Source organism: Anopheles funestus, chromosome 2RL (assembly GCF_943734845.2).
Source record: "Anopheles funestus chromosome 2RL, idAnoFuneDA-416_04, whole genome shotgun sequence".
Lineage (NCBI taxonomy): Eukaryota > Metazoa > Arthropoda > Insecta > Diptera > Culicidae > Anopheles > Anopheles funestus.
Genome location: NC_064598.1, coordinates 2758938 through 2780023, shown reverse-complemented (window position 1 = coordinate 2780023; position 21086 = coordinate 2758938). Strand labels below are relative to the sequence as shown.

Below are 21086 nucleotides of genomic sequence, written 5' to 3'. Positions count from 1 at the left end.
GGGTGGTGGAATTTAACTCAAATTAATGATTATACTTGTCGAACAATGTAGTCTTGAATGTAGCCCTGAATGCGGCCTCTGTTTAAAATATTACACGGAAATTAAATAACAAGTATACACAAAAATGAATTTAAAACATTTTGTTTCTTAAGAAAAATTACTTTGTACATTCCTTCTAACAACTTGTTAAATCTGTGTTCCGCCACTATGGCCCGACTACCGAGCTACGAACGCCTAAAGAAAATATAAACATTCTAATGAAATAGTTTTGTTTATCGTCCCGGGAGAAGCACCCGGGATTGAATTAAAATTCCGCATGTGGGAAAAGGAAAACACCCCCAAAAAACGTGGATCGTTCGTTCGTGCCGTATGAAAAATGTTTTTGCTACAATCAGCGCCACATACGCGAACGATCCACTCGACTTTAGTGCAGTTTTACGACTGAACGCGTGTGCAAGTATGTTTCTTGTAGGCAGCCACTTCCCTTCAGAACTAAAAACAAACACTCTTTGCCTCTCTGCTGCTGCTCTGGCCCAAGCTGTACCGTAGTCAATCAGTGTGGTGACCTCGGTGGGGAATATTTTTTCTTCCGTTCAACCTACGCCCCCATGAGCGGATGTTGAGTTTGCAAATGTAACAACGGTACCGCTGTCACCGAAATTTCATAATCAGCCTGATAGTTTGTTATTCGATCTTGTCGGGTTGTGCCCATCGCGCTTCGGGAACGGAACAGTCAAATTCCATGCATATAAACATCGGTGCCATAATTATGGCGAATGAAAGAAAGGATCCACACAACAGTGGCTTTCGGTTCGTTCCATTCACACGCTCCATCATTGACACAGCTGCCGTTTGCTTTCGTATTTCGTAAAAGATGTGCGAGAACAATGTTTCCTTAAGGATGCCGTTTCAAAAACATGTATAGCATCACGTGAGCGTGATGAAATTTTCGCGAAACCTTTGCCAAGCATCAACGACTGTTTATCTTCCCCAATATTCGTTGTCGCCACACTCAAGCGCACGGAATCGAGTTCAAAACTATGCCCTGTGCGCATCAACGCATGGTTGTTTATTTGTGTGCAAAGGCTAGGTAAACATGTTAGGCCCGAGGTTCACCAATCTACTAGACACCTCCGACACACGATAGAGGCAGTTGGGAAAACAGTTTGCATAAGATTATATTTCTTCGTCTGAGATGGGCTTTTATGTACCTTCAACGCATCACGCGCAGAACTTCATACATTTCGCCAACCATCGAGTGTTTCGAGCGCGAATAAACACTGGTTGCTTACCAAACAACTGGCACATTAGCAGACTCAACATAGGGCATGCCGTCACATGGAGCATACCGTTTATGGAGCAGGCGAAATCATGCTACACGCTGATGTGTTTTACAAGGATGATCGATATGTTGCATAATGAATAGAAAATAGGAGCTAATAAATTAATTCATCCATTAACTGCCAATACCAATTTGTGTGACATATGGTTTTTAGTATTTTTCCCCTTTAAAAAACTCAATTTAAACTGATACGCCATAGTGACGGCCATATCGAATGATTGGAATTAACATCTGGTTATCCACTTTCCACTTGGATACCCAAAGGATATGCTACCAATAAATGAGTGCCAACCACTACTAATAAATCCGCAATCAATACGATCGAATGGGTGTCTGGTCTATGCTTTTATTTTTCTTTTGGTTTCTGTTTCCACCATTGCGTTCTCGGTAGCGATAGTGTTGCAGTAAATTGAAGCCCTAATTAAAATTCAATTAATATCAGTTCATCACCTACCATTCAAACAGTTCGGGCTGCTGCACCTGATTGCAGTTTAAAGTGGTGTGGTTGCAGTCAACTTTGCTTCGTCGAGTTTGATTGCATCCTCGTTGAGAATAAATTATGAACGTTTTTGTTTTCTGTTCTGTGCGTGTAGGTACTGCGGTTTGGATCATCAATCATAACAACCACCGCCTGGTCGCTACTGGCGTGGGGAAGTATTTTTTTACCGCTGTATCGAATTGAAGTACTTTTCAATAATTTGTGTTTACAAATCGTTTAATGAAAAGTGGTTTTGTCGATAAAATTGTGTGAATTTTCAACGGCCTGTAGAAACATTCCATCAGAAATTGGTAGAAATTTCACCTGAAACATCGTACTGAGGTTATGGTTTTATTACAAATTATTTCACGTTTTCGTTTCATTTCATCCTTTTTAAAAGCAATCAATAACTATATTGAAACGATGGTCTTTTATTTACTTTAAAATAAAACAAACAACCAAAAAAAATCAAAAATCTTTTTGGTTTTTTTCTACTCTTTAGTAGCACAACAAGCACAATGACTGACGCTGTAGTTTTATTATAAAAAAATGTTTTGTTACAGAAAAATGTTTTTAATTTCGTGTCTTTCATTTAACAAGAGTTAGAAACCAACTTTTTACGTACCATTAAATACAAGAAAAATTGTACATCTCGTACAAACAATGGCTTGAAAGTGCGTGAGTTTAAGAAAACAACCGAAGGAACAAACCAAAAAGGAAAATTGTTCCATTTTCCTTAAGTGCAAAAACAAACACAAAATTAATTTACCGTGCCAGGGAATTAAACAATGCCCTGTTTCCCAGTTGTCGCTACCGGTGGCGGTTTCAACAAACAAACATTTCCGCTTTTTGTAAACATGATGCTTACTGCTTATATTATACTATCCTTGTATCGTCGGTAGGGTCAAGTCGTTTTTTTTGCATTTTATTGTATGCGCTGTCATCACTTTGAAGGATTCTTATAAAAATACCAAAATTAATTACCCGTTTTCGAAAAAAAGGGTTTCGGAAAGAGATTTAGCAGCTTCCGCCGAACACACAGCAACGTGGGTGAAGAGAAGGTAATCGTGTTTAAAAATGCAGACGCACATCTCGATTAGCAGCCGACACATTTTCCTTGCTGAGATTAGCTTGTTGTAAATCTTAAAAGCAGCATATTTTTTCAATTTTCCGCTTGTGCTAAGCTTTGACAGTGAAACATTATGCACGTGGATTACACAATACAACAAACGGAAGGAAAAATCTTACCTTTTTATCCGTCATGAATCAGATGCCATAGGTTTGGTGCACTGGAATGAAAGATGGATTTCAGTATATTAATATAAAATAAGTAATACAAATGAAAGCAAATGTAAGTACATTTTTGGAAAACAATTCGGACCAAAACTAAATTTGTTCTGGCCAACCTCAAACTGGCAATTTGATTGTTTAACATGAACCATAAAACGTAGATGATTTAAAGCTATCACCCCTTTTTTTTGAACAAAAACTAGAAGCCGGAAAACGACCGGAAATAGCAGAATGGAAAATCACCTTACTGACAGCTGTCAAATTTGGACGAAGCTTCCGCCGTGCCTAGAGGAAACACTTCAAAGTTATTTCATTTTGCAACAAATTCCAGCACTTCAACGCGACCGACGCGCTGGAAGGTACTTTCATCTTGAACTGGTACGAAGGCGCTAATCGTTCTTTGCGAATCTTTGGCATTTTTCCTGCTCCCCGGTAGCGGTTAAGTGAAAAGGAATGATGTAAAAAACGCAAACAAAATAAAAAAGGTAAAACTTTTGCAGACTGTCACAAATCAGGATCAACTTTCCTATTGGCCCTGATCCGAGGCTGTGGTCTGATGTAGCGTTTTTTTTCTTTCTTCTTTTTGTTATGTTTATCGTAAGAAACAGGAATTTCTCGAACATGGTGGTTATTATCTGCTGTCATTTTTCTACCCAGTAACTTCACTTCTCGAAACCACGCGGCTTTTTATGTGTACGAAAGTAGAAAATCCTAAAAATTACTTCCCTGCACGTAATGTACCTTCAATTATCGTGTTTTTTTTCGTTCTCTTTTATATCTTAAACCTTATTATGCACCCCATCGCTTCGGTAGATAGACATGGTATCTCTTAACATTGTCCCTGTCAGTGAAAGCTTCCGTTTGCTCTTTGCCTCTCTTTCTTGCATTTTGTTTTCTAGCTAATGAAGGGTCATGTCGGATTCCGTGAAATAAGTTCATCTTTGTTTCGCACCTTCTTTGAAGTGCCATTTTCATCCAGTCAAATTTGATCAAACTTTCTTCCCTTAGGTCATCTGTTCTGTGTCATCTTGTTCGATTTTTTTTACAATGTCATTTGTAATTTTTTTTAGCTTTGAATGAAAATCATCTGCCTTCCTGTTTCGTTGGTAAATATCGGCAACATTGGATGAATTATTCATCCGGATGAAAATGCCTCTTCGCTTAATAGGTTTATTGATTAAAAGATAAAAATAATCCGCGTTTAAGTGCAGTGCCGCTGGCTTTGACCATTATCCTTTTGCAACCAATGCCACTTCCCGTTTTTTTTCTTTTGGCAACCAGAAAAAGTAACCTGAGCAGTGAAATGTAATAGCAAAAAGGTTCAAATATTTTCACCGGTGCGCCCCATCGTTACCTAACCTAATTATATTGAGAGAAATGAAAGGTTATACAAGAACCGTCTGATACCTTTCGTGGCCTGCCGCCCCCTAAAAAGGAGGCCGCATCTTTTTTTTCGTGACTGTGAAGAGTTTGGCGGTGGCTATCATAAAAAATACATGTCCTTTTGCTGACTTTGATTTGACTTTCAATAGTGCTGGAACATGGACGAAACCACGGGGCAAGTGAGAATCACGAAGGAAGCAAACAAACACCAACGCTTCCCGAATTTCTGCCCAAATGATTAAGCCGTATCAAGTTCAATTTCGGTTGATTGTAGCAGAGCGCAGGAATATAAAAATACAAACCAAACGGGCGTGAACCTCTTCATGAACGGTTGCCTGTTTATTGTTACCTTGACATGGCCTTCGGTATCGTGCAGGATCCCTCATTAATCGATCGATAACTAAGAACGCGACTCGATAAAACTAAACTCTCTTCCAAAACGGGGGGTGGAACTACAAGGGGGGAATTCCACCCCTATAATTTCCCCCCTCAGGCATATGTAATGCCCAACAGCCCCGAGGTCACATTATTAATCAATCGATCCGATCCAGATGGAAGGGAGTTTTAATTTAACTTATTAGACCTTTGCATATAAGTCCCGTGAAAATTCTACCCACGTAAAAACGCACGCCAGCCGTTCCAACAACGGACAACCTCCTTAAGGGGTGTTTCCTTAGGGACCAGTTCCTCATCATGCGATCAGCATCAGCATTTTGCTGCTGAATATTTCATCAACTTATATGACACAAACGAGGTGATAGCGTCAGGGAACAAACTTTCTCCTGTCGTTGACTATTGAACGTGTAGTTTATGGGCTTTTCTATTTATTTTTTTTGTTCCTTGCTGCTTCTGCCATGCCACCGAAACAAAACACGGGAAATCTCGGCAAAAACGGAAAGTTTTTAATTAACTACCATAACTTCGTCGACAAATGGGTGAAGTTGAAGGTATAAAGAACGTCATTTGTGACATGTGAAAATCACCTCTAGGCTTCGAAGCGAACACTGCACTGTTCCGAGGGAAACTGCATAAAGTTGTCCTCGCAATTGACATACTACCGTCAAAGTGTGAGTACAATCATTATCCAACAGTAATTGTTAGACTTTGTATGCAACTAAACGATTATACACCATCACCTGCTTGAAAAAGTTATCGCAAGGTACTCTGTATATAGTTAACTAACGAACATGTGAAACTTTAGTTTGTTTTAGCAACATTCTGCCTTTTGTTTAATGCCACTTTTGTTAAAACTATTTTGAAAAGATTGAGCGATATTATTATAATTTTTTGTATTGAAAAGCCCCAACCATTCGATAGGGTATACGAGTATTTGGTTTTCTCCAAGGATATTAACAAAAGTTCATATTGAAATTTCGGTTGATGAAATATGATGAATTAATATACCTTTACCCCTCGCAAGTACGTAAAAATCCGAAAAAAATTGTATTTCAGCCGTCTCAGGAGCAAAATACCCATGGTTGGACAGGTGTTGTTGAACCGAGTGAGATTTGTACACCGGTTCAAATCACGGTTACGAATTTCCCAACGGTATGCCCGCAACAAAGTTTTTACCTGCGAGAGTCTAAACACGACCTTCAAGGTGGGTTGTTTATACCAAATAATGTTGTGGTTAACGTGAAGAAAAGGCCAAATAAAATATCAAACGACACGGTATCAAACCATCGGAAAGGTACCCGTTGGTATGCTGCCCCCGAAAAAGCTCCTCAGTAACGGGTCAGTTGGAAAACAAATCCCTATCACGTGTAGTGTACGGTAAGCATCATCAATCAGGATGAAAAACCGGCTAGAATCGGCCCATTTTACGGAGGTAAAGTGGACAAACGATGGGCAGGGACTGGGTTTTACCTACGCAGACAGGTGCTAATATCCATCCCACTTTCGAGCGCAGGTGACAGAGAAAAATATGATCAAATGAGCAATCGTTTTTCACACGTACACCTCCGATGATGGCGATGATGTATGGTTGTAGGATTGCAGACGAAGCAAATGGATGCGATGATTCGTGCGGAAATTCCACACAAGAATTTCGCCTGAATGCTTTTCCATCCACCACGGCGATCAAATGGTCCATGGAAGTAACAACAGCAACAAAACCACAAACGTGACAATCTATGTGGGGGTAGGAACTAAGGACGTACCGTACGCCATTATGTTTTTATTCGTACGTGTTATTTATTTTTTGTACACGTATAGAAAAGAAGGAAAAACCAACTCCAGCTAGCCAGCATAACGATAACAGATGCAGCGAAACGATTTCGATTGGCTTCTCCAGCAGACCAGGTGGGTGGTGTGGGTTCAAATTTATCAAACCCAGTCAGACGGATAACATGCCGATAATGATCGCACCTTGTTGTATGAACCTGGGCTGACAACAAATCGTCCGTGAAACCGTGCGCATGCAATTGACGTTGCTCGTTGCGATTTAATGAGTGGCACGAGCATGTTTACGATTGTGCCATAGTTCTAACGGCCACGGTGCAACGTGTGAACAAGATGATTATTATTGCATGTTTTATTATTGGAGTCTAGTGTACTTTTCCCGCTGGACTTCATGCTATAATATGAAATGTGGCTTGTGAAGATATTACAGAGTTATACCTGAAAGATATTTCATATTCAATAACCTACCATTAAAATAAAGATTCAACACAAACTACACGCGGTTATAAATTAATTTCACTAACGCTAACATCTTTATCTCACGCAGTCACAACTAATATCATTATTGCTAAAGTGCTGCCACCAAATTAAATCAATGCTATTATAGCGCCATATCCGTACTTTTAAAATCTCAAATCAATGTTATCGCGCATAAACGGTGTTGAACCACATTTTCCAAGGCTCGTTTCCATCGCATGAAAATTGTACGCTTCTGCTGCTTCTTCTTTTACTCCCGAAGGCTTCGTTTAGCCTCCAGAGCGTTCCATCCTAACGATGCCTGACAAGCAAGATAATATTTTGGTCCCTCTTGGAACAGATTTTTTTCTTCCATTTACTAACCGTGTTAGCCCAAGGTGCTCACATTTAACGGCTGCATCAACCTAACCTCTTGTGGTCCAAACTTCAGCCCAAAAATCCCGTACCTTTCGTTTGTCAGCTTTATTATAGCAGACAAAATCCCGCTCGGAAAGATAGACGATAAGAGTGCTGGTTTCATATATTCAAATATATTCCTTTTTTCTACGGCTACAGCCACTAGTTTTAATATGTTAGTGTGTGGAGTAACGTTGGAAATTAAGTAAATAGGTAGAATGGAACCATAAAGGAATTTTACACAAAAGTGCTTTACTAAGGATAAGATGAAGAAAAAAAGAAAAAGATGGAAGCTTCGAAGAGCGTGTGAGAGTAATGAAATTAGCAATCAGTGCGTGTACTTTGCGTATACTAAGCTTGCAATGAGAGAACGGTGCGATAAATGTAAGAACGGATTTGATCGAGAGGAGCAAAGAATTGCTTTTTTCATTCGTCTCTCATGGACGATCGAAGTGTGTGCGAACGAATGAGATGCGAGAGATAAGATCGGGCGGCAGCTTCACCAATTACAGTTGTGTAGGTGTGTCGTGACAACGAAGCAGAAGAGATCATGATAATGAGAGAAGGTGAAATAGGGATCAGTAGTGATCGGTCAGCGATAGATTAGAGTTATGAAATTTCGGTAACTCGGCGTCCTTCCATTGTACATTAAAAAAATATCAAAAGTTGTTTTTCAATTACAAAAAGTGATCCTCGAGAATCTTATTCCATAAAAAACAATGGTTAGTGCAGCAATTCGTGTGCTAATGTTAAATAGTAAAAGTTCTTTTGCACGTGTTCAAATTGTTCCCAACGCCGGCTTGGATTTTGTGTCGGCGTGTGTGCGCGTCGTGCGTTTGCTCTCGCTTTTGTGTGTTGATTTTTAAGCGTAAACTGTGTAAGTGAAAGAAGGATTCTGTGCAAGGAAATGATTGTAAAAACAGTAAAGTTTGATAAATTATTAAGCGATCCGTTTGCCTCGTTATAAACTCTTTCGACATTTCACTAGTCATCAATCCAGTTTCGGATCTAACGGTATCGTGTTGGATGTGGTAAAGCGATAAGAAGATTTTTGTTCCATCTCTCGCTTACCTACGCAGGCAGTGTTCGTGCGTTCTTACTCCAACTCTCGCTGTACTCGCTGTACACTAACGCCGGACGGTATGCGTGTGAAAGTGAGAGAAATTAATAATCAGTGCGTGTACTATGCGTGTTTTAAGCTTGTACATTATTTGAATTTGTGTTTGTGAAGTGCATTTTGACAAACGTGTTTTATGATAAAACCATGGCATAAACGTGTGGTGTTTGTTAGGCTAGTTTAAAAGAAAATGTGTTTTGTGTTGTGTTTTAGTGAAAAAAATGTCTGTTGTGTTGTGTTGTGTAAGTGTCTATTTTTCAATTCGTGAATTAGTGTATTTTATAATGTGATCGTTGTAAGCGAGTGTGGTGTTTTAAATGTGTCAAAGCGCATTGAAGTGTGTATGTTCCTTTTGAGCACAGAAAAATATAAAAAAATGCAAGTTTTGGTTGTCTTTTTGGTAAAAAAAAAAGTTATGTGTAATTCTCGATGGGCTTTTTGCTTATTGCGTAAATTTGTGTATAGAAAAATGTGGCCATTGTAGTTGAGTTTGGTGTTTTAAATGTGTTTATGTGTATTTAATGTGTGTATGTGAAAGAGAAAAGAAAATGCCAGTGTGAAAAAGGAAAGGACGAAGAACTATCGTTTACACGGGGTAAGTGAACCACATTCAATATTTGGTTTATAAAGTTAGGAGGCGATACGAAATCTCGTATATTTCATGTAAAGCTAAACAAAATAGTTTGTCTCACTATTTTCACAAACACCTACGATATACAAGAGCTATTGTAGCTTTAGAAGGTGTTCGGTATTCTCACGTAATCATTAACGTCCTTTTTTCTAATATGTTTATCTAAAGGCTTTTTAGCAAAGGACGATATGGTTTGTGTGGTTTGGAAAAAGAGTCACTTACACCACAAACCTAAATCGATTCCCAAACCGAAAAAGTTTGCCTTTTTACACTCTTTACCCTTTAACTAAACTAAAAAACAAAAAATCTAACCACACTCAATGAATATCCAATGAAGAAGGTTCGGAGAATCGAACGATGGGTTTGGAAAGGATCCACAAAACGCACTCAATTCTATGAATGTGTAATGAAATTACAGAAACACCACAATGCAATGGTGTAAAAACAAAGTACTTATGGTTTTTGGCTTGGCAACAATTGAACCATATCTGTCTTTATGCAAATTTATGGTATTATGTTCTTTCACATTTGAAATACATTTCCATGAAGTTGTATTGCCTTACTGACAAATTTCAAGTTTCAACCGAACGACCAAAAAAAAACACTTTAAAATATCATTCCGGTCTGGTTGTAAAATTAGTTAAATATTGATTTTCTGAACGATGTATTATAACAACGCATATCTCACCCTTTCTCGAGTTTACATAAATGAGAAAATAATTGCACAAGTGTGCGACATCAATATATCTAGAAGACCAACCAAACCAACCAATGTTTTCACATCACGAACAGATTAGCTTTTGATAACATAAGCATTTGCAAACAATCGTTTCGTCTTGTGAGAAGCAGCCCGTTGTGATGCTGAAATTCTAATGATATTAACCACAAATATCATTTCCCAGCTTTCCAACAGAACATATCCCCTTGGCCACAATCGTTCGATCGGCAACAATTGTAGGGCTCCATCATCCCATGCGCTATCGATTCGCTACTGATTCGCTTAATCTTTCGCCAGGGTAAAGGAAACCAGATAATGATGATAGCAAAAGGCAGAAAAACTGGTAGCAATATCAATCGGAAGTAGCGCAGGATTTTCCATAATCATTACGTTATTGATTTTATTACATCTTCCGATGTGCGGCAGATTTGTGCTGGCAATATCGAAGCAACCGAACCATCGATGCTTATTCCTCCGCAAACACTTGTTTCTCTTTCACCTGTCTCCGGTGGTGTAAAAGAACGTTTTGCAGCACGGAGACACGTTGTTAGCACTATAGTGCAAGAGTTTGTGTTACATATCGCGAACCCCGCACGAGATAATGTTTCCCCGCGGAAACGGAACGGAAATATTATAATATAATCAACGGCGAATCGAAGAAAAACATACCACAATCTGGTCTGCTGTGGATGTGGAAAAAGGCGAGGAGTAAGGGAGAGACATGTGAAGACGATATTTGACTTACACGAAGGCCTCCGTACGGAGATTTGCTGCAAACCGTTGTGGGTGTAAGTCTAACGATGCGAACTAGCCGATCGATAGGGAAAAGTGTTCAGTATTTATTCATCTTTACTTTCATCCTGCATAAACTGCACGCAATATCAAAAACCTGCAGCAACGACTGAATATTGTGACAGCGTTCTACTAGGCGATTTTGTAAACGATCTTTTGGCCCAACGCAAGCCACGCTAACTTTAAATCGTAGAAACCGACAGTTGTAATGTAAACACTGCCTCCAACTTCAATGGCCAGCGGATTGGAAATAGTGTACAATGCAAATGCAGTAGTTTATAGGACATTTCGACCGTTTGAAATTATAAGCAAGAGCTAGAGTAGAAATATATTGTAAGGATTTTTTTTTAATTTAATAATATCAAAATGATGAAGGCTTCCTTATTCTCACCATGCACGTTCCATGAGCTTGTGGTTCGTGCTGATAACGCGATGCTTTCCTGGGTCTTTATTACTTTTTTTCCTTGTGTCTTCATTACTAAACTCCTTACTAAAAATCGTGCCTTACGAAAGCTTATCTACAAGACCTACCTACCAGCGCATTCACGTTCACAATGGGTCAACACGAAAATGGTGGTCGGAACGAGACCAACGTAATTGAAATGGATGTCTCAAAGTGATTAATGCGATTAACATAATTGCACAGAAATAGCGGCGACTTAATTTGTGACCCCCGGCCCAAACGCACGATTTTCACCGACGGTGGATAAAGCATCATTCTCAACAGAGACGCTTTGGAAAATTCCTTTTTTTTTGCAATTTTTTGTTTCTCCTATTTTTTATTCTTCATGCCGAAATCTTACTGTACGCTTCATTTCAATATCATGGTTAAATTTCCTACCGGATCTCCGGATTAATCAGTGAGAGATGTTTAACAGTTCTCCACCCAAGTGGTCGGGCCCAACGTCTGCAAATCTCAAAAGCGGGAAACAACACGCTCCCGACACGATCTGGATTATTTCGCACTCAGGCCAGCACAGCACACCGCCGATCCGATGGCCACACGGTCGAGGTTCAGGTTGATGATTTACGACGCTATCTCTCACACCGCCAGCGCCGGTTTCCCACCTACCCGTTTTTTGCGGAGCTTTGGGTTGTGGTTTTTGGGTCTGAAATACAAAACCAGATACACTAATCGAGCAGCAAAGCAAACTTGCTAGACAAACAAATAGACGCCGAGTCCCTTTCTTGCTGGGTGGAGTGTTGTTGCTCCATGCGAGATGTATGTGTTTACATACATCATACTTTGATTTCATGTTTTTTACAAAACGCTATATTCGCACTAAGAGTCAATCACTCGAAGTTACTCGAAGATGCAAGGCAACATGGTGCATTTATTTTTTCTTTAAAAAGTATTTTAATATGTGGAAAATTTTGTTTCAAATGAAGTTAAGTTAATATTTTTTCTACTAACAAAATGCATTATTTTAAACTGAGCTAGGGATCTCTCTTCTTGGCTTTAACGACCTTACAAACGGGTATAAAATCCTTTAAATGAGGCCAATCGATTGACTGTCGTCGGGAAAAAGTACGGACGGCTGCATATAAAATTCATACGACGATGTCCTTCAGGGTGTATCCACCATGCAATTGCTAATGTGCAACTGTTGATCATATTCAATCCTAACGATTGATTCCACAAAGAGTTAGTAAACACTGGCAGAAAGTAAATTGTTCCTATCCTTTGAATTTCAAACGACGGCGTTTGTAGTCGTTCAGTTCAATTACTTATCGATTTCTGTAGACTATAAGCCAAGACACTGTCCTTTTTTTGTCTTCAGTTTTATGATTGTCATGTCTTGTCTAGAAACATGGAAACTTATCCGTATTCAAATGAAAACCCATGCTTGCGTTCCCATGGAGAATGATAATGGCTTTTCATGGATATATTCGCTAAATTCATAATAAGTTTCTATTGAACGGAGAAAAGTGACCCTCCCTTGCGATTTTCAGGAAAAACAACGAATAGTTACTCAAACCACGAATCATTTGGCACAACCGACGGTAATAAAACCGAACCGAACCGTTCGCTTCACGGTACGCAATCACACCACTAGCAGCAGCATTTTCACACTAATCCAATTTATCTTTCTTCTACGAACATGCTGGAATTGGCCCGTTCGGTCACCTGGAGGAACGTCTCCAATCTTATCCAGTTACTGCACATGTCCACAGACGGACGAGTAGGAAGTGACAACGACCCGAACAGAACCAGCACAGAATGTCACCAAAATGTCAACCACGTTTTATGGTAACTGGAAATGCACTGCGTTGCTTTGTCACTTTGTACGACACAGATCACTTCCGTGAATTGGAACTTTCTCATTACAGTTATTTGTGCGTACATCAGCAAACAGCTCCAATGACATCTGGGTGCATTTTCCCATTTTCGCTCACTATATCTTTACGTTTACGTAATATCTGTCACTTTACTTGATAAAAAAAACACACCCACCCAACTCCCATCACCCAACATACATGATCGAGATGTTTTTGCGTGCAGCAGATCAATTTTCTAAATTGATTATAATAAACACATTTTTATATAAGTAGCGCTGTTCTAGTGTTTTCCGGTAGTAAACACTTTTTTTTTTCTTACACACTTGCGCAATGATCAGTAGCCGTCGTTGCAGGGCAAACAGAAGGGGCCAAGAAGCGCTACACATAACCTTGCGCAATTGTCACTAACTATCGGTCGCACTGCCACTGCCGTGAGCACACCGTTACATTTTGAATACTTCTTTCATTGGAACTTTTCGCATAAATTTTGAAAAACTTGCCGAGCGGTGAAAAACTGAACTCCCGTTCCAATAGGCTGGAAGAAAAACGGTCACCCATCCCCATATAAGCTGGAAATTACATGCAACATTACCACGAGTGGAGACGAGTGGACGGCACAAAAGAGTTTCGACCTTGCTGAAATAATTGTCGCTAATTTAATTTATGAACGCGCCATCACGCGCACAGCCACACACAAACACTAGATTTTCGAGTGCTATTTTTATTAAGAACTGAGGGAAAAACCACCAGCACTACCATGCTACCAGACACCGTGCATAAGGACACATATGAAGATTTTACAGGAAAACTAACGTAATGTTGGAAATTCATCTTCTCGAACTGCACCAGGGGGGAACGATCGTAGCACAGGAAGTACTTGAAATTCGATAGCAGAGTCCACCTCGATTACGTCTACCACTACCACCGTCATCATCACTATCGAATCGTTGATCAATGACCGATCTTGAACCGATCACACCGTGGAAACCATCCCATCGGAGGGTACGATTTTTGGCATAACTTTTCACCGTTTTTAATGCAAAATATGTATGTAAGAAATAATTGCAATTTTTTCCTCTCATCAAACCATTTTCAACAATTTTCAAATGAAACAAATATTTTAACACAAGCACACAGAATGAACGTGGCTATATTTTAACGTGGATAGACAATTATACCATTAGATACTCACTTCTAACTATGAAAAGATCACTATTTTAAATTTGCACTATGTTTCATACACTTTCTATTGGCGTCTTTCACCATCGATCGATTTTTCTCACACCATGTACGTAGTGCTTGAAACACTTCATTTACTTGCTTGCTTGATCCTTTTCTTCTTAACGCATTAGGCATTCGTTAAGTAAAAAATACCTTTCACAATCTTTTCCTTTTTTCCATGCATTGTAACATCTTCGGAAAGATCTTGCAAAGTTACAACACAAACACACACACGCACACACCCACTGGAACGACACACTACTAAACACACATACACACACACACCTACACGTCCAGCCAGCATGTGGAAGCTGCCCACCAAGCTGATTGATCCCCGGTCCCGGTTGATCGGACACCGGATATGGTCCAGCGTACGGGTTCCGGATTACTTAACGGCATGGAATTTGGCACAGTACTGAACAGTGTGGAAGGAAAATGCGAACGCAAAACTCACCAATCGGAATTCCGAAACGCCCGACACGGGTCCGGAGAAATTGCGACGACTCACCACAGCCGGTGGTGAGTTTAGCCGAGACACAGTTCCACATTTCCCGCCAGCGCGCGCGAAACGAACGGTGTGCTGATGTGAATTCGTGTGTGGTAGAAATTTGAATTTAAATCCGTTCGGAAAATTTCGTCTCGGGTGACAAAAGGGGGTGGTGAAAATGGAAAAGTGGAGCCCGAATTTCTGCAAGCAAAAGGTAAAACGTTTTGCTCAGAACGAAGGGATCAGTGTTCACGAGGTGATAATATTATTCAAACCCACGCGTAGTTAATGAGTGATAACGCATCGAAGTTTGTTAAATAAGAAATATGTTTCTTACATTTATTTACAAAAACCATAATATTATTTACAAACTTTCGCTACTTATTTAGCATGCTAACAAGACAAGACGGAACATCACCTGTGCAGTATATCAAACAAATGTAAATTATGGGCCACCGTAGAATAAGTAATGGAGCAGGTAAAACTTTTTGCATCATTATTTCGTGTGCGTGGTTCAACTCAGCCGCAAGTCAGCTGTAAAATTTCGACTTCCCTTCCAGCCCGCCACCATGCCCATGGTGAGATCAAAGTTTACGATCATCTTCGCAAGCCTGGCAACACAAGTGCAAGTGCAAATGAAGAGACACATACAGTTCGGTGCCAAAAAGTTTTCCCAATTGAATCAAAGCATTGCTGCTAATGGGCAGGGAAGCAAAAGTTTCCAAACCGACGTGCTGATGAAGCTCGATGAAGGTGGAATGCGTGTGTGAATTATGTTTTTACCCACGTGTACCCGTGCGGATGCAAATTACAGTCGGACATTTGTGACACCCTCTGTCATTGAGAAAGTTTTCTTTCGCTTATTTCAATTTAGGATGGAAATGGTCGTGAATAAAGAATACATGGAGGTGTGGTGGATATAGCACTGGGGCCAGCCAGGACAAACCATAAATACGTGTAATTTGTAAAACTTAATTTACTTCCTGTTTGGTAAGTGATCTGCTAGCGGCAAGCTCTTTTCACCCAATGTATAATTGTTTCCGCTATAAAATGACACCATCTCTTCATGTTCATGAATGGGATGAGCCGGACGTGGAAAAGGGAACATTATCAAATTTATATCCCCGCCAGTTGGACTTTTTACGGAAAACCGTCCGAAGTTGGGCTATACACATCGAGATACAAACGATTTCCAGCAAACGTGTGTTTTTTTGGCTCGGAGCTAAATCTACTCCCGGTTTGTGTGTTCTCGACCGAGCGATCCGGACGAGCAACAACTGCATCCGATTGAAACGGAGTGACAGATGCAATTTTATTATTTTTGTTCCATTATTTGTCCGTGCCGTGTCACTGTTTATGTTTCGATACTTCGCGAAATGCTGGCATTGCACCAACCTAATTCAGCGTAAAAGTGGGTAAAACCCGGCTCGCCTACAGAATTACCTAAAAGCACGTTTGCAAAACAGTAAACAAAACAACAAAAAACACAATCAAAAACTTTCGCCACTCTATCTACAGTTCTAACAGACACAACCCCGGTGTGGAGCAGTTCGTATCAATGACCACGTAAATGTGGAACGAGTGAGCTTAGTTTGGCACAAACCAAACACTCGCGTGCCTTTGTGTTGAGTGTTGAGAAGGAAAACTAAACATCCTGTATACCCTTGGCGTTCTGCTGGGTTTTTGGTTGTAAGAATAACTCCGGGAACCATGAAAAACACTCATAAAACTCAAACATTTCTGTCACTGAACTATTGCTCTAGCTTCACTTTTAATATCCGGATAGTTTGTAGAATAGGACAATCAAGTGAGTTTTAATTCGAATTGTATAGTGGTGGAAATTTGAGATGAGAATAGCAACTCTTTTTAGTGAGTCAGCTCAGAGTGAATGAGTCGTTATTAGGAGTCAGCTCGTTTAACGACTCATTTCGGAGTCATAAAAAACCCGGCATAAACGTATAAGTCATTTATAAGACTATAACCTTAAGAAATTTTCATATTTTTTATTCTTTTTTTATTCAAAGCATTATTTGAGTGAAGAGAAACTTATTCCAACCAATTCGCATCAAAATAAATCAATTTTTAAAATTTTGCCAAATTTCCCAAAAAAAACCAAGGCTAACCCCTTAGGAAATTTTCGGGTTTTCAGAATAGTTTTATTTTTTTCTTATTTTTTATGCTTTCTTCTATTTAAAGCGTTATTTGAGTGAAAAGAAACTTATTGCAACCAATTCGCATCAAAATAATTCAATTTTTAAAATTTTGCTAAATTTCCCCAAAAAAAACCAAGGCTAACCCCTTAGGAAATTTTCGGGTTTTCAGAATAGTTTTATTTTTTTCTTATTTTTTATGCTTTCTTCTATTTAAAGCATTATTTGAGTGAAAAGAAACTTATTGCAACCAATTCGCATCAAAATAAATCAATTTTTAAAATTTTGCTAAATTTCCCAAAAAAACCAAGGCTAACCCCTTAGGAAATTTTCAATGTTTTAGAATTTTTTTATTTTTTTCTTATTTTTTATGCTTTCTTCTATTTAAAGCATTATTTGAGTGAAAATAAACTTATTGCAACCAATTCGCATCAAAATAAATCAATTTTTAAAATTTTGCTAAATTTCCCCAAAAAAAACCAAGGCTAACCCCTTAGGAAATTTTCGGGTTTTCAGAATAGTTTTATTTTTTTCTTATTTTTTATGCTTTCTTCTATTTAAAGCATTATTTGAGTGAAAAGAAACTTATTGCAACCAATTCGCATCAAAATAAATCAATTTTTAAAATTTTGCTAAATTTCCCCAAAAAAAACCAAGGCTAACCCCTTAGGAAATTTTCGGGTTTTCAGAATTTTTTTATTTTTTTCTTATTTTTTATGCTTTCTTCTATTTAAAGCATTATTTGAGTGAAAAGAAACTTATTGCAACCAATTCGCATCAAAATAAATCAATTTTTAAAATTTTGCTAAATTTCCCCAAAAAAAACCAAGGCTAACCCCTTAGGAAATTTTCGGGTTTTCAGATTTTTTTTTATTTTTTTCTTATTTTTTATGCTTTCTTCTATTTAAAGCATTATTTGAGTGAAAAGAAACTTATTGCAACCAATTCGTATGAAAATAAATCAATTTAAATTTTTTTGCAAAATTTCTCAAAAAAAACGTAAGGCTATAGCCTTCGGAAATTTTGAATTTTGAATTTTGAAATTATGAGTAAGTGAAAAAAGAATCGCTAAAACTCCTCGTTGTGAGTGAACTAAACTCGCTCAATACAACGTTTCAACTCACTATCTCACTCTTACTCACTTTACACATCTCTTGTGGAAATATGTAATATATCGAATCTGATGTATTGATTTAATGGTATTTGAAGCAAGGAGAGAATGAGGAAATCTTGTACACAAAGTAAGATGCTCCAACTAATCATCCCGAAATTATATCATATTACACAGGAGATTCGAGCTACCTAAAATGTCAATCAAATAAAAGTCAAAAGGTACACAGCAGATATCAATCTTTTTGGTTACTAATTTTGCTGTACGCGGGTTTTGCTTACGAGAGCAATCAATCTTTAATTATGAAAACTTTTCCACGACGAAAGTCCGGTGAACAACCTTCATTGTCTAGCTTAAAACATCGACTAATTGACACATTGGTCCCGCTTCTTAACTGATTAAGGTGATTAATTGCATTCGGTTCTAGTGGGTGACTAGTCATGATGCGATACAATATAGAAACGTATTTATATCCATCCTGCTATTATAATCTTTAAAACAATAGAATAAAAACTCCTGTAAATATTTCACATTTTAAAGAAAATTAAATTTATTTTTCTATACTCCACACTAGAATTCTCAAACTAGAATTGAGGTCATGGAATTGAACTGACCTCCAGTTATGACAAAATGGAACGGAGAATAAAATCTACTCAAACGTACCGGAAGGCGGAATAAAAACGATCCTGTCTCTCTTGCATCACATTGATAAATGCAGCTTAATATTTCGCCGAGCTGTATCTGCCTTGACGCGCAGCGTATTGAGAAACTAGTGTATATAACAACCAGGACATATTTATGATTCTCTACTTCATAGCGAACAAGCACAAGCAAATGGTCGCTAGTAAATCGTAAGAAAAGAAACAAAGCTGTTACAAACGATCCTCGCTTTGGAGAACTCCTGGATCCTGGACACTACTTATATACACATGCATACATCAGGATGTAGCAGAAAGATTTATACCGTAAATGGCAAAGAGGAAAAAGCACTGAACTAGATCAAAATCAGAAGACAAACGTGAAAGCTCTTACGAGACAAAACGGACAAAGACAAGATGAAAGGAAGCTTCAAAATTCCAAGCCCAACCCACCTAAAAATTCGTCCCCCTTACAAAGAGTTTGTTCGCTGGTCCCATAAATAATGACGTAGACTTTCGAGTTTAAAGCCCTTCGGGGCGCCATCGAGATTCGAGGAAGCACCAAGATGGACGTCTGGTGTCTTCGTCTCCAAGCATCTGCTCGTACTCCCAACGTCCAAAATAGGTTTCAAGGGAGCAGCAAGATTTAGGAAAATAGTGCAACGATCCTGCAGCACGCATTTCTACGGGTGCATAATTTATCGTTACATTTGCATGTCAAATGTAGTCATCGTGCTTTGCTTTCGTACATCAAACCTTGAGTTTGTTGTTACGATTATTCGTTTCTCTTATTATAACCGTATTTGGACTAAAGACTTTAGCTATTTCTTTTTATTGTTCATCCTGGATTCGTTCCACGCACACACACACGTATGATATATCCTTGTCCTCGATAGCTTTACGACTACTTTAGTGAAATGTGGGCTAAAACCGCACCCGCACTCGATCCCAAGACGAAAAGAACTTCATGTGCGAAACTCTGCCAGAAGAGTTGCGAAAGTTTTCCCCCAAAACGAATCCCCACACTAACTGACTGAAGGGATTCTTATTCACTTCCGGGAGTGGTTCTTTTAGCAAAAAAAAATCTCTTCCTCATCATGTTGATACCTATCCAAACGAGAGGAATTTCACCCTTTTTCAAAGTTTCATTTCGCTCCGAAAAAATGTGTGTGTGCTCCTTCTTGGAATGCAACATTCTACCCAGGGCAGTGTCAAGAACCAACCAAATATGTGACAACGACAGATTTTGCGGTTTTCAAGGTTGGTCTATGTTATCCATTTGAATCAATCCCTTGTTCGAGTGTATGGCTACTTTCGAGTTTAGTTTTGCAAGAGAGTTAAGATCAAAATATGTTATTTTTAATTGAAATATTTCATGTAAGCCGGTACAAACTGAAGCCGGTATAAATGTAATGAGTGAAAATGGAATTCAAGAAAATGATAGCAAAATATTCTTTTAAGCTTTCTTCTCTCCACCAATACAACTGGTGGATAATGCACCACAGCAGTAGCAAAGAATTGAAGCATCAAAAACGGATGAAGCACTGAGCATTACTTGAAAATTGTATTTTTCTCAACTTTGAGCATCCTTCTAAAGCTCGGCTGTCGGTTATACAGTGCATCAGTAGAAGACAAAGCAAAACGCCCAAAACACAGCATCAACTTGAGGCGAAACTAAAACAAACGAAGTTGAAACCTACTTATCGCAAGTAATTAATTTTCACCCTGCTTTTGGTTGAGTGACATGGTGTGTAGTTGGCGTGATAGTCGTTAGAATAACAATTTTTCATAAATATTTATCAAACAGCGATAATGTCGCAAAATGAAGGATGGTAAAGTACAAATGAAAGACCAACATGTCCGACGATCGAATTACATCTAACATCAGGTTAATTTAATACGAATAATAGCTGATTGTACCACCCGATGAGTAGTTATTGTAACAAATTACCATTTTATTGTGTATGAAATTACCATTACAAAAGGCCTTATGAAGCAATCAAATTTAAATTCGTGAGCTATTTAGTTATTTGCCTTCAATGAAATGTTTTCGATCACACAGTTTCAGTTGGCAACTACACCGTCACAGTATCGTAAAACTATTTTCTATGGATCAAGTGATAGTCATTAACGTAGGGTATGAATCCATATACATAGATACTAGTACAGTGGCGTCTTACTGAAATTAATTTCATTACAGCTTGCTGTTGTTGTTAATAAACGCAGCCCTTATCAGTGCAACCCGTTTGCAGTGTGTCGGATTAAAGTGCACCATCAGCGATGTGAAAACTGCCGAAGATTTCTTCGTACTGCAATATGTGAAGAAAAACATTGTGTTCATAAAATTTCAAAATATCCAGATGAAACACCTTGACACATCGCTGCTGAATCTTG

The 21086-nt window shown here is 38.6% G+C and overlaps 2 protein-coding genes across 9 annotated transcripts in view; one reads left to right on the top strand and one right to left on the bottom strand.

Moving 5' to 3' along the window:
* The window catches only part of LOC125762567 (uncharacterized), an 88975-nt gene extending 74219 nt beyond the window's left edge, over window positions 1–14756 (bottom strand). For all 6 annotated transcript variants that reach the window (XM_049424790.1, XM_049424798.1, XM_049424793.1 and 3 more), the window contains exons 1-2: window positions 14278–14756; window positions 3069–3109 (exon numbers count right to left, since the gene is read on the bottom strand). The gene's annotated coding sequence lies outside the window, so the exon portion shown is untranslated. The remainder of the gene's footprint in view (window positions 1–3068; window positions 3110–14277) is intronic.
* Window positions 7037–21086, top strand: part of LOC125762568 (uncharacterized) — a 212998-nt gene continuing 198948 nt past the window's right edge. Inside the window, exons 1-2 of one of the 3 annotated variants that reach the window (XM_049424803.1) lie at window positions 7037–8169; window positions 9130–9259. The gene's annotated coding sequence lies outside the window, so the exon portion shown is untranslated. Of the gene's footprint in view, window positions 8170–9017; window positions 9260–21086 lie in introns of those variants that run through there. The other 2 variants (XM_049424805.1, XM_049424804.1) reach the window with 2 other exon arrangements.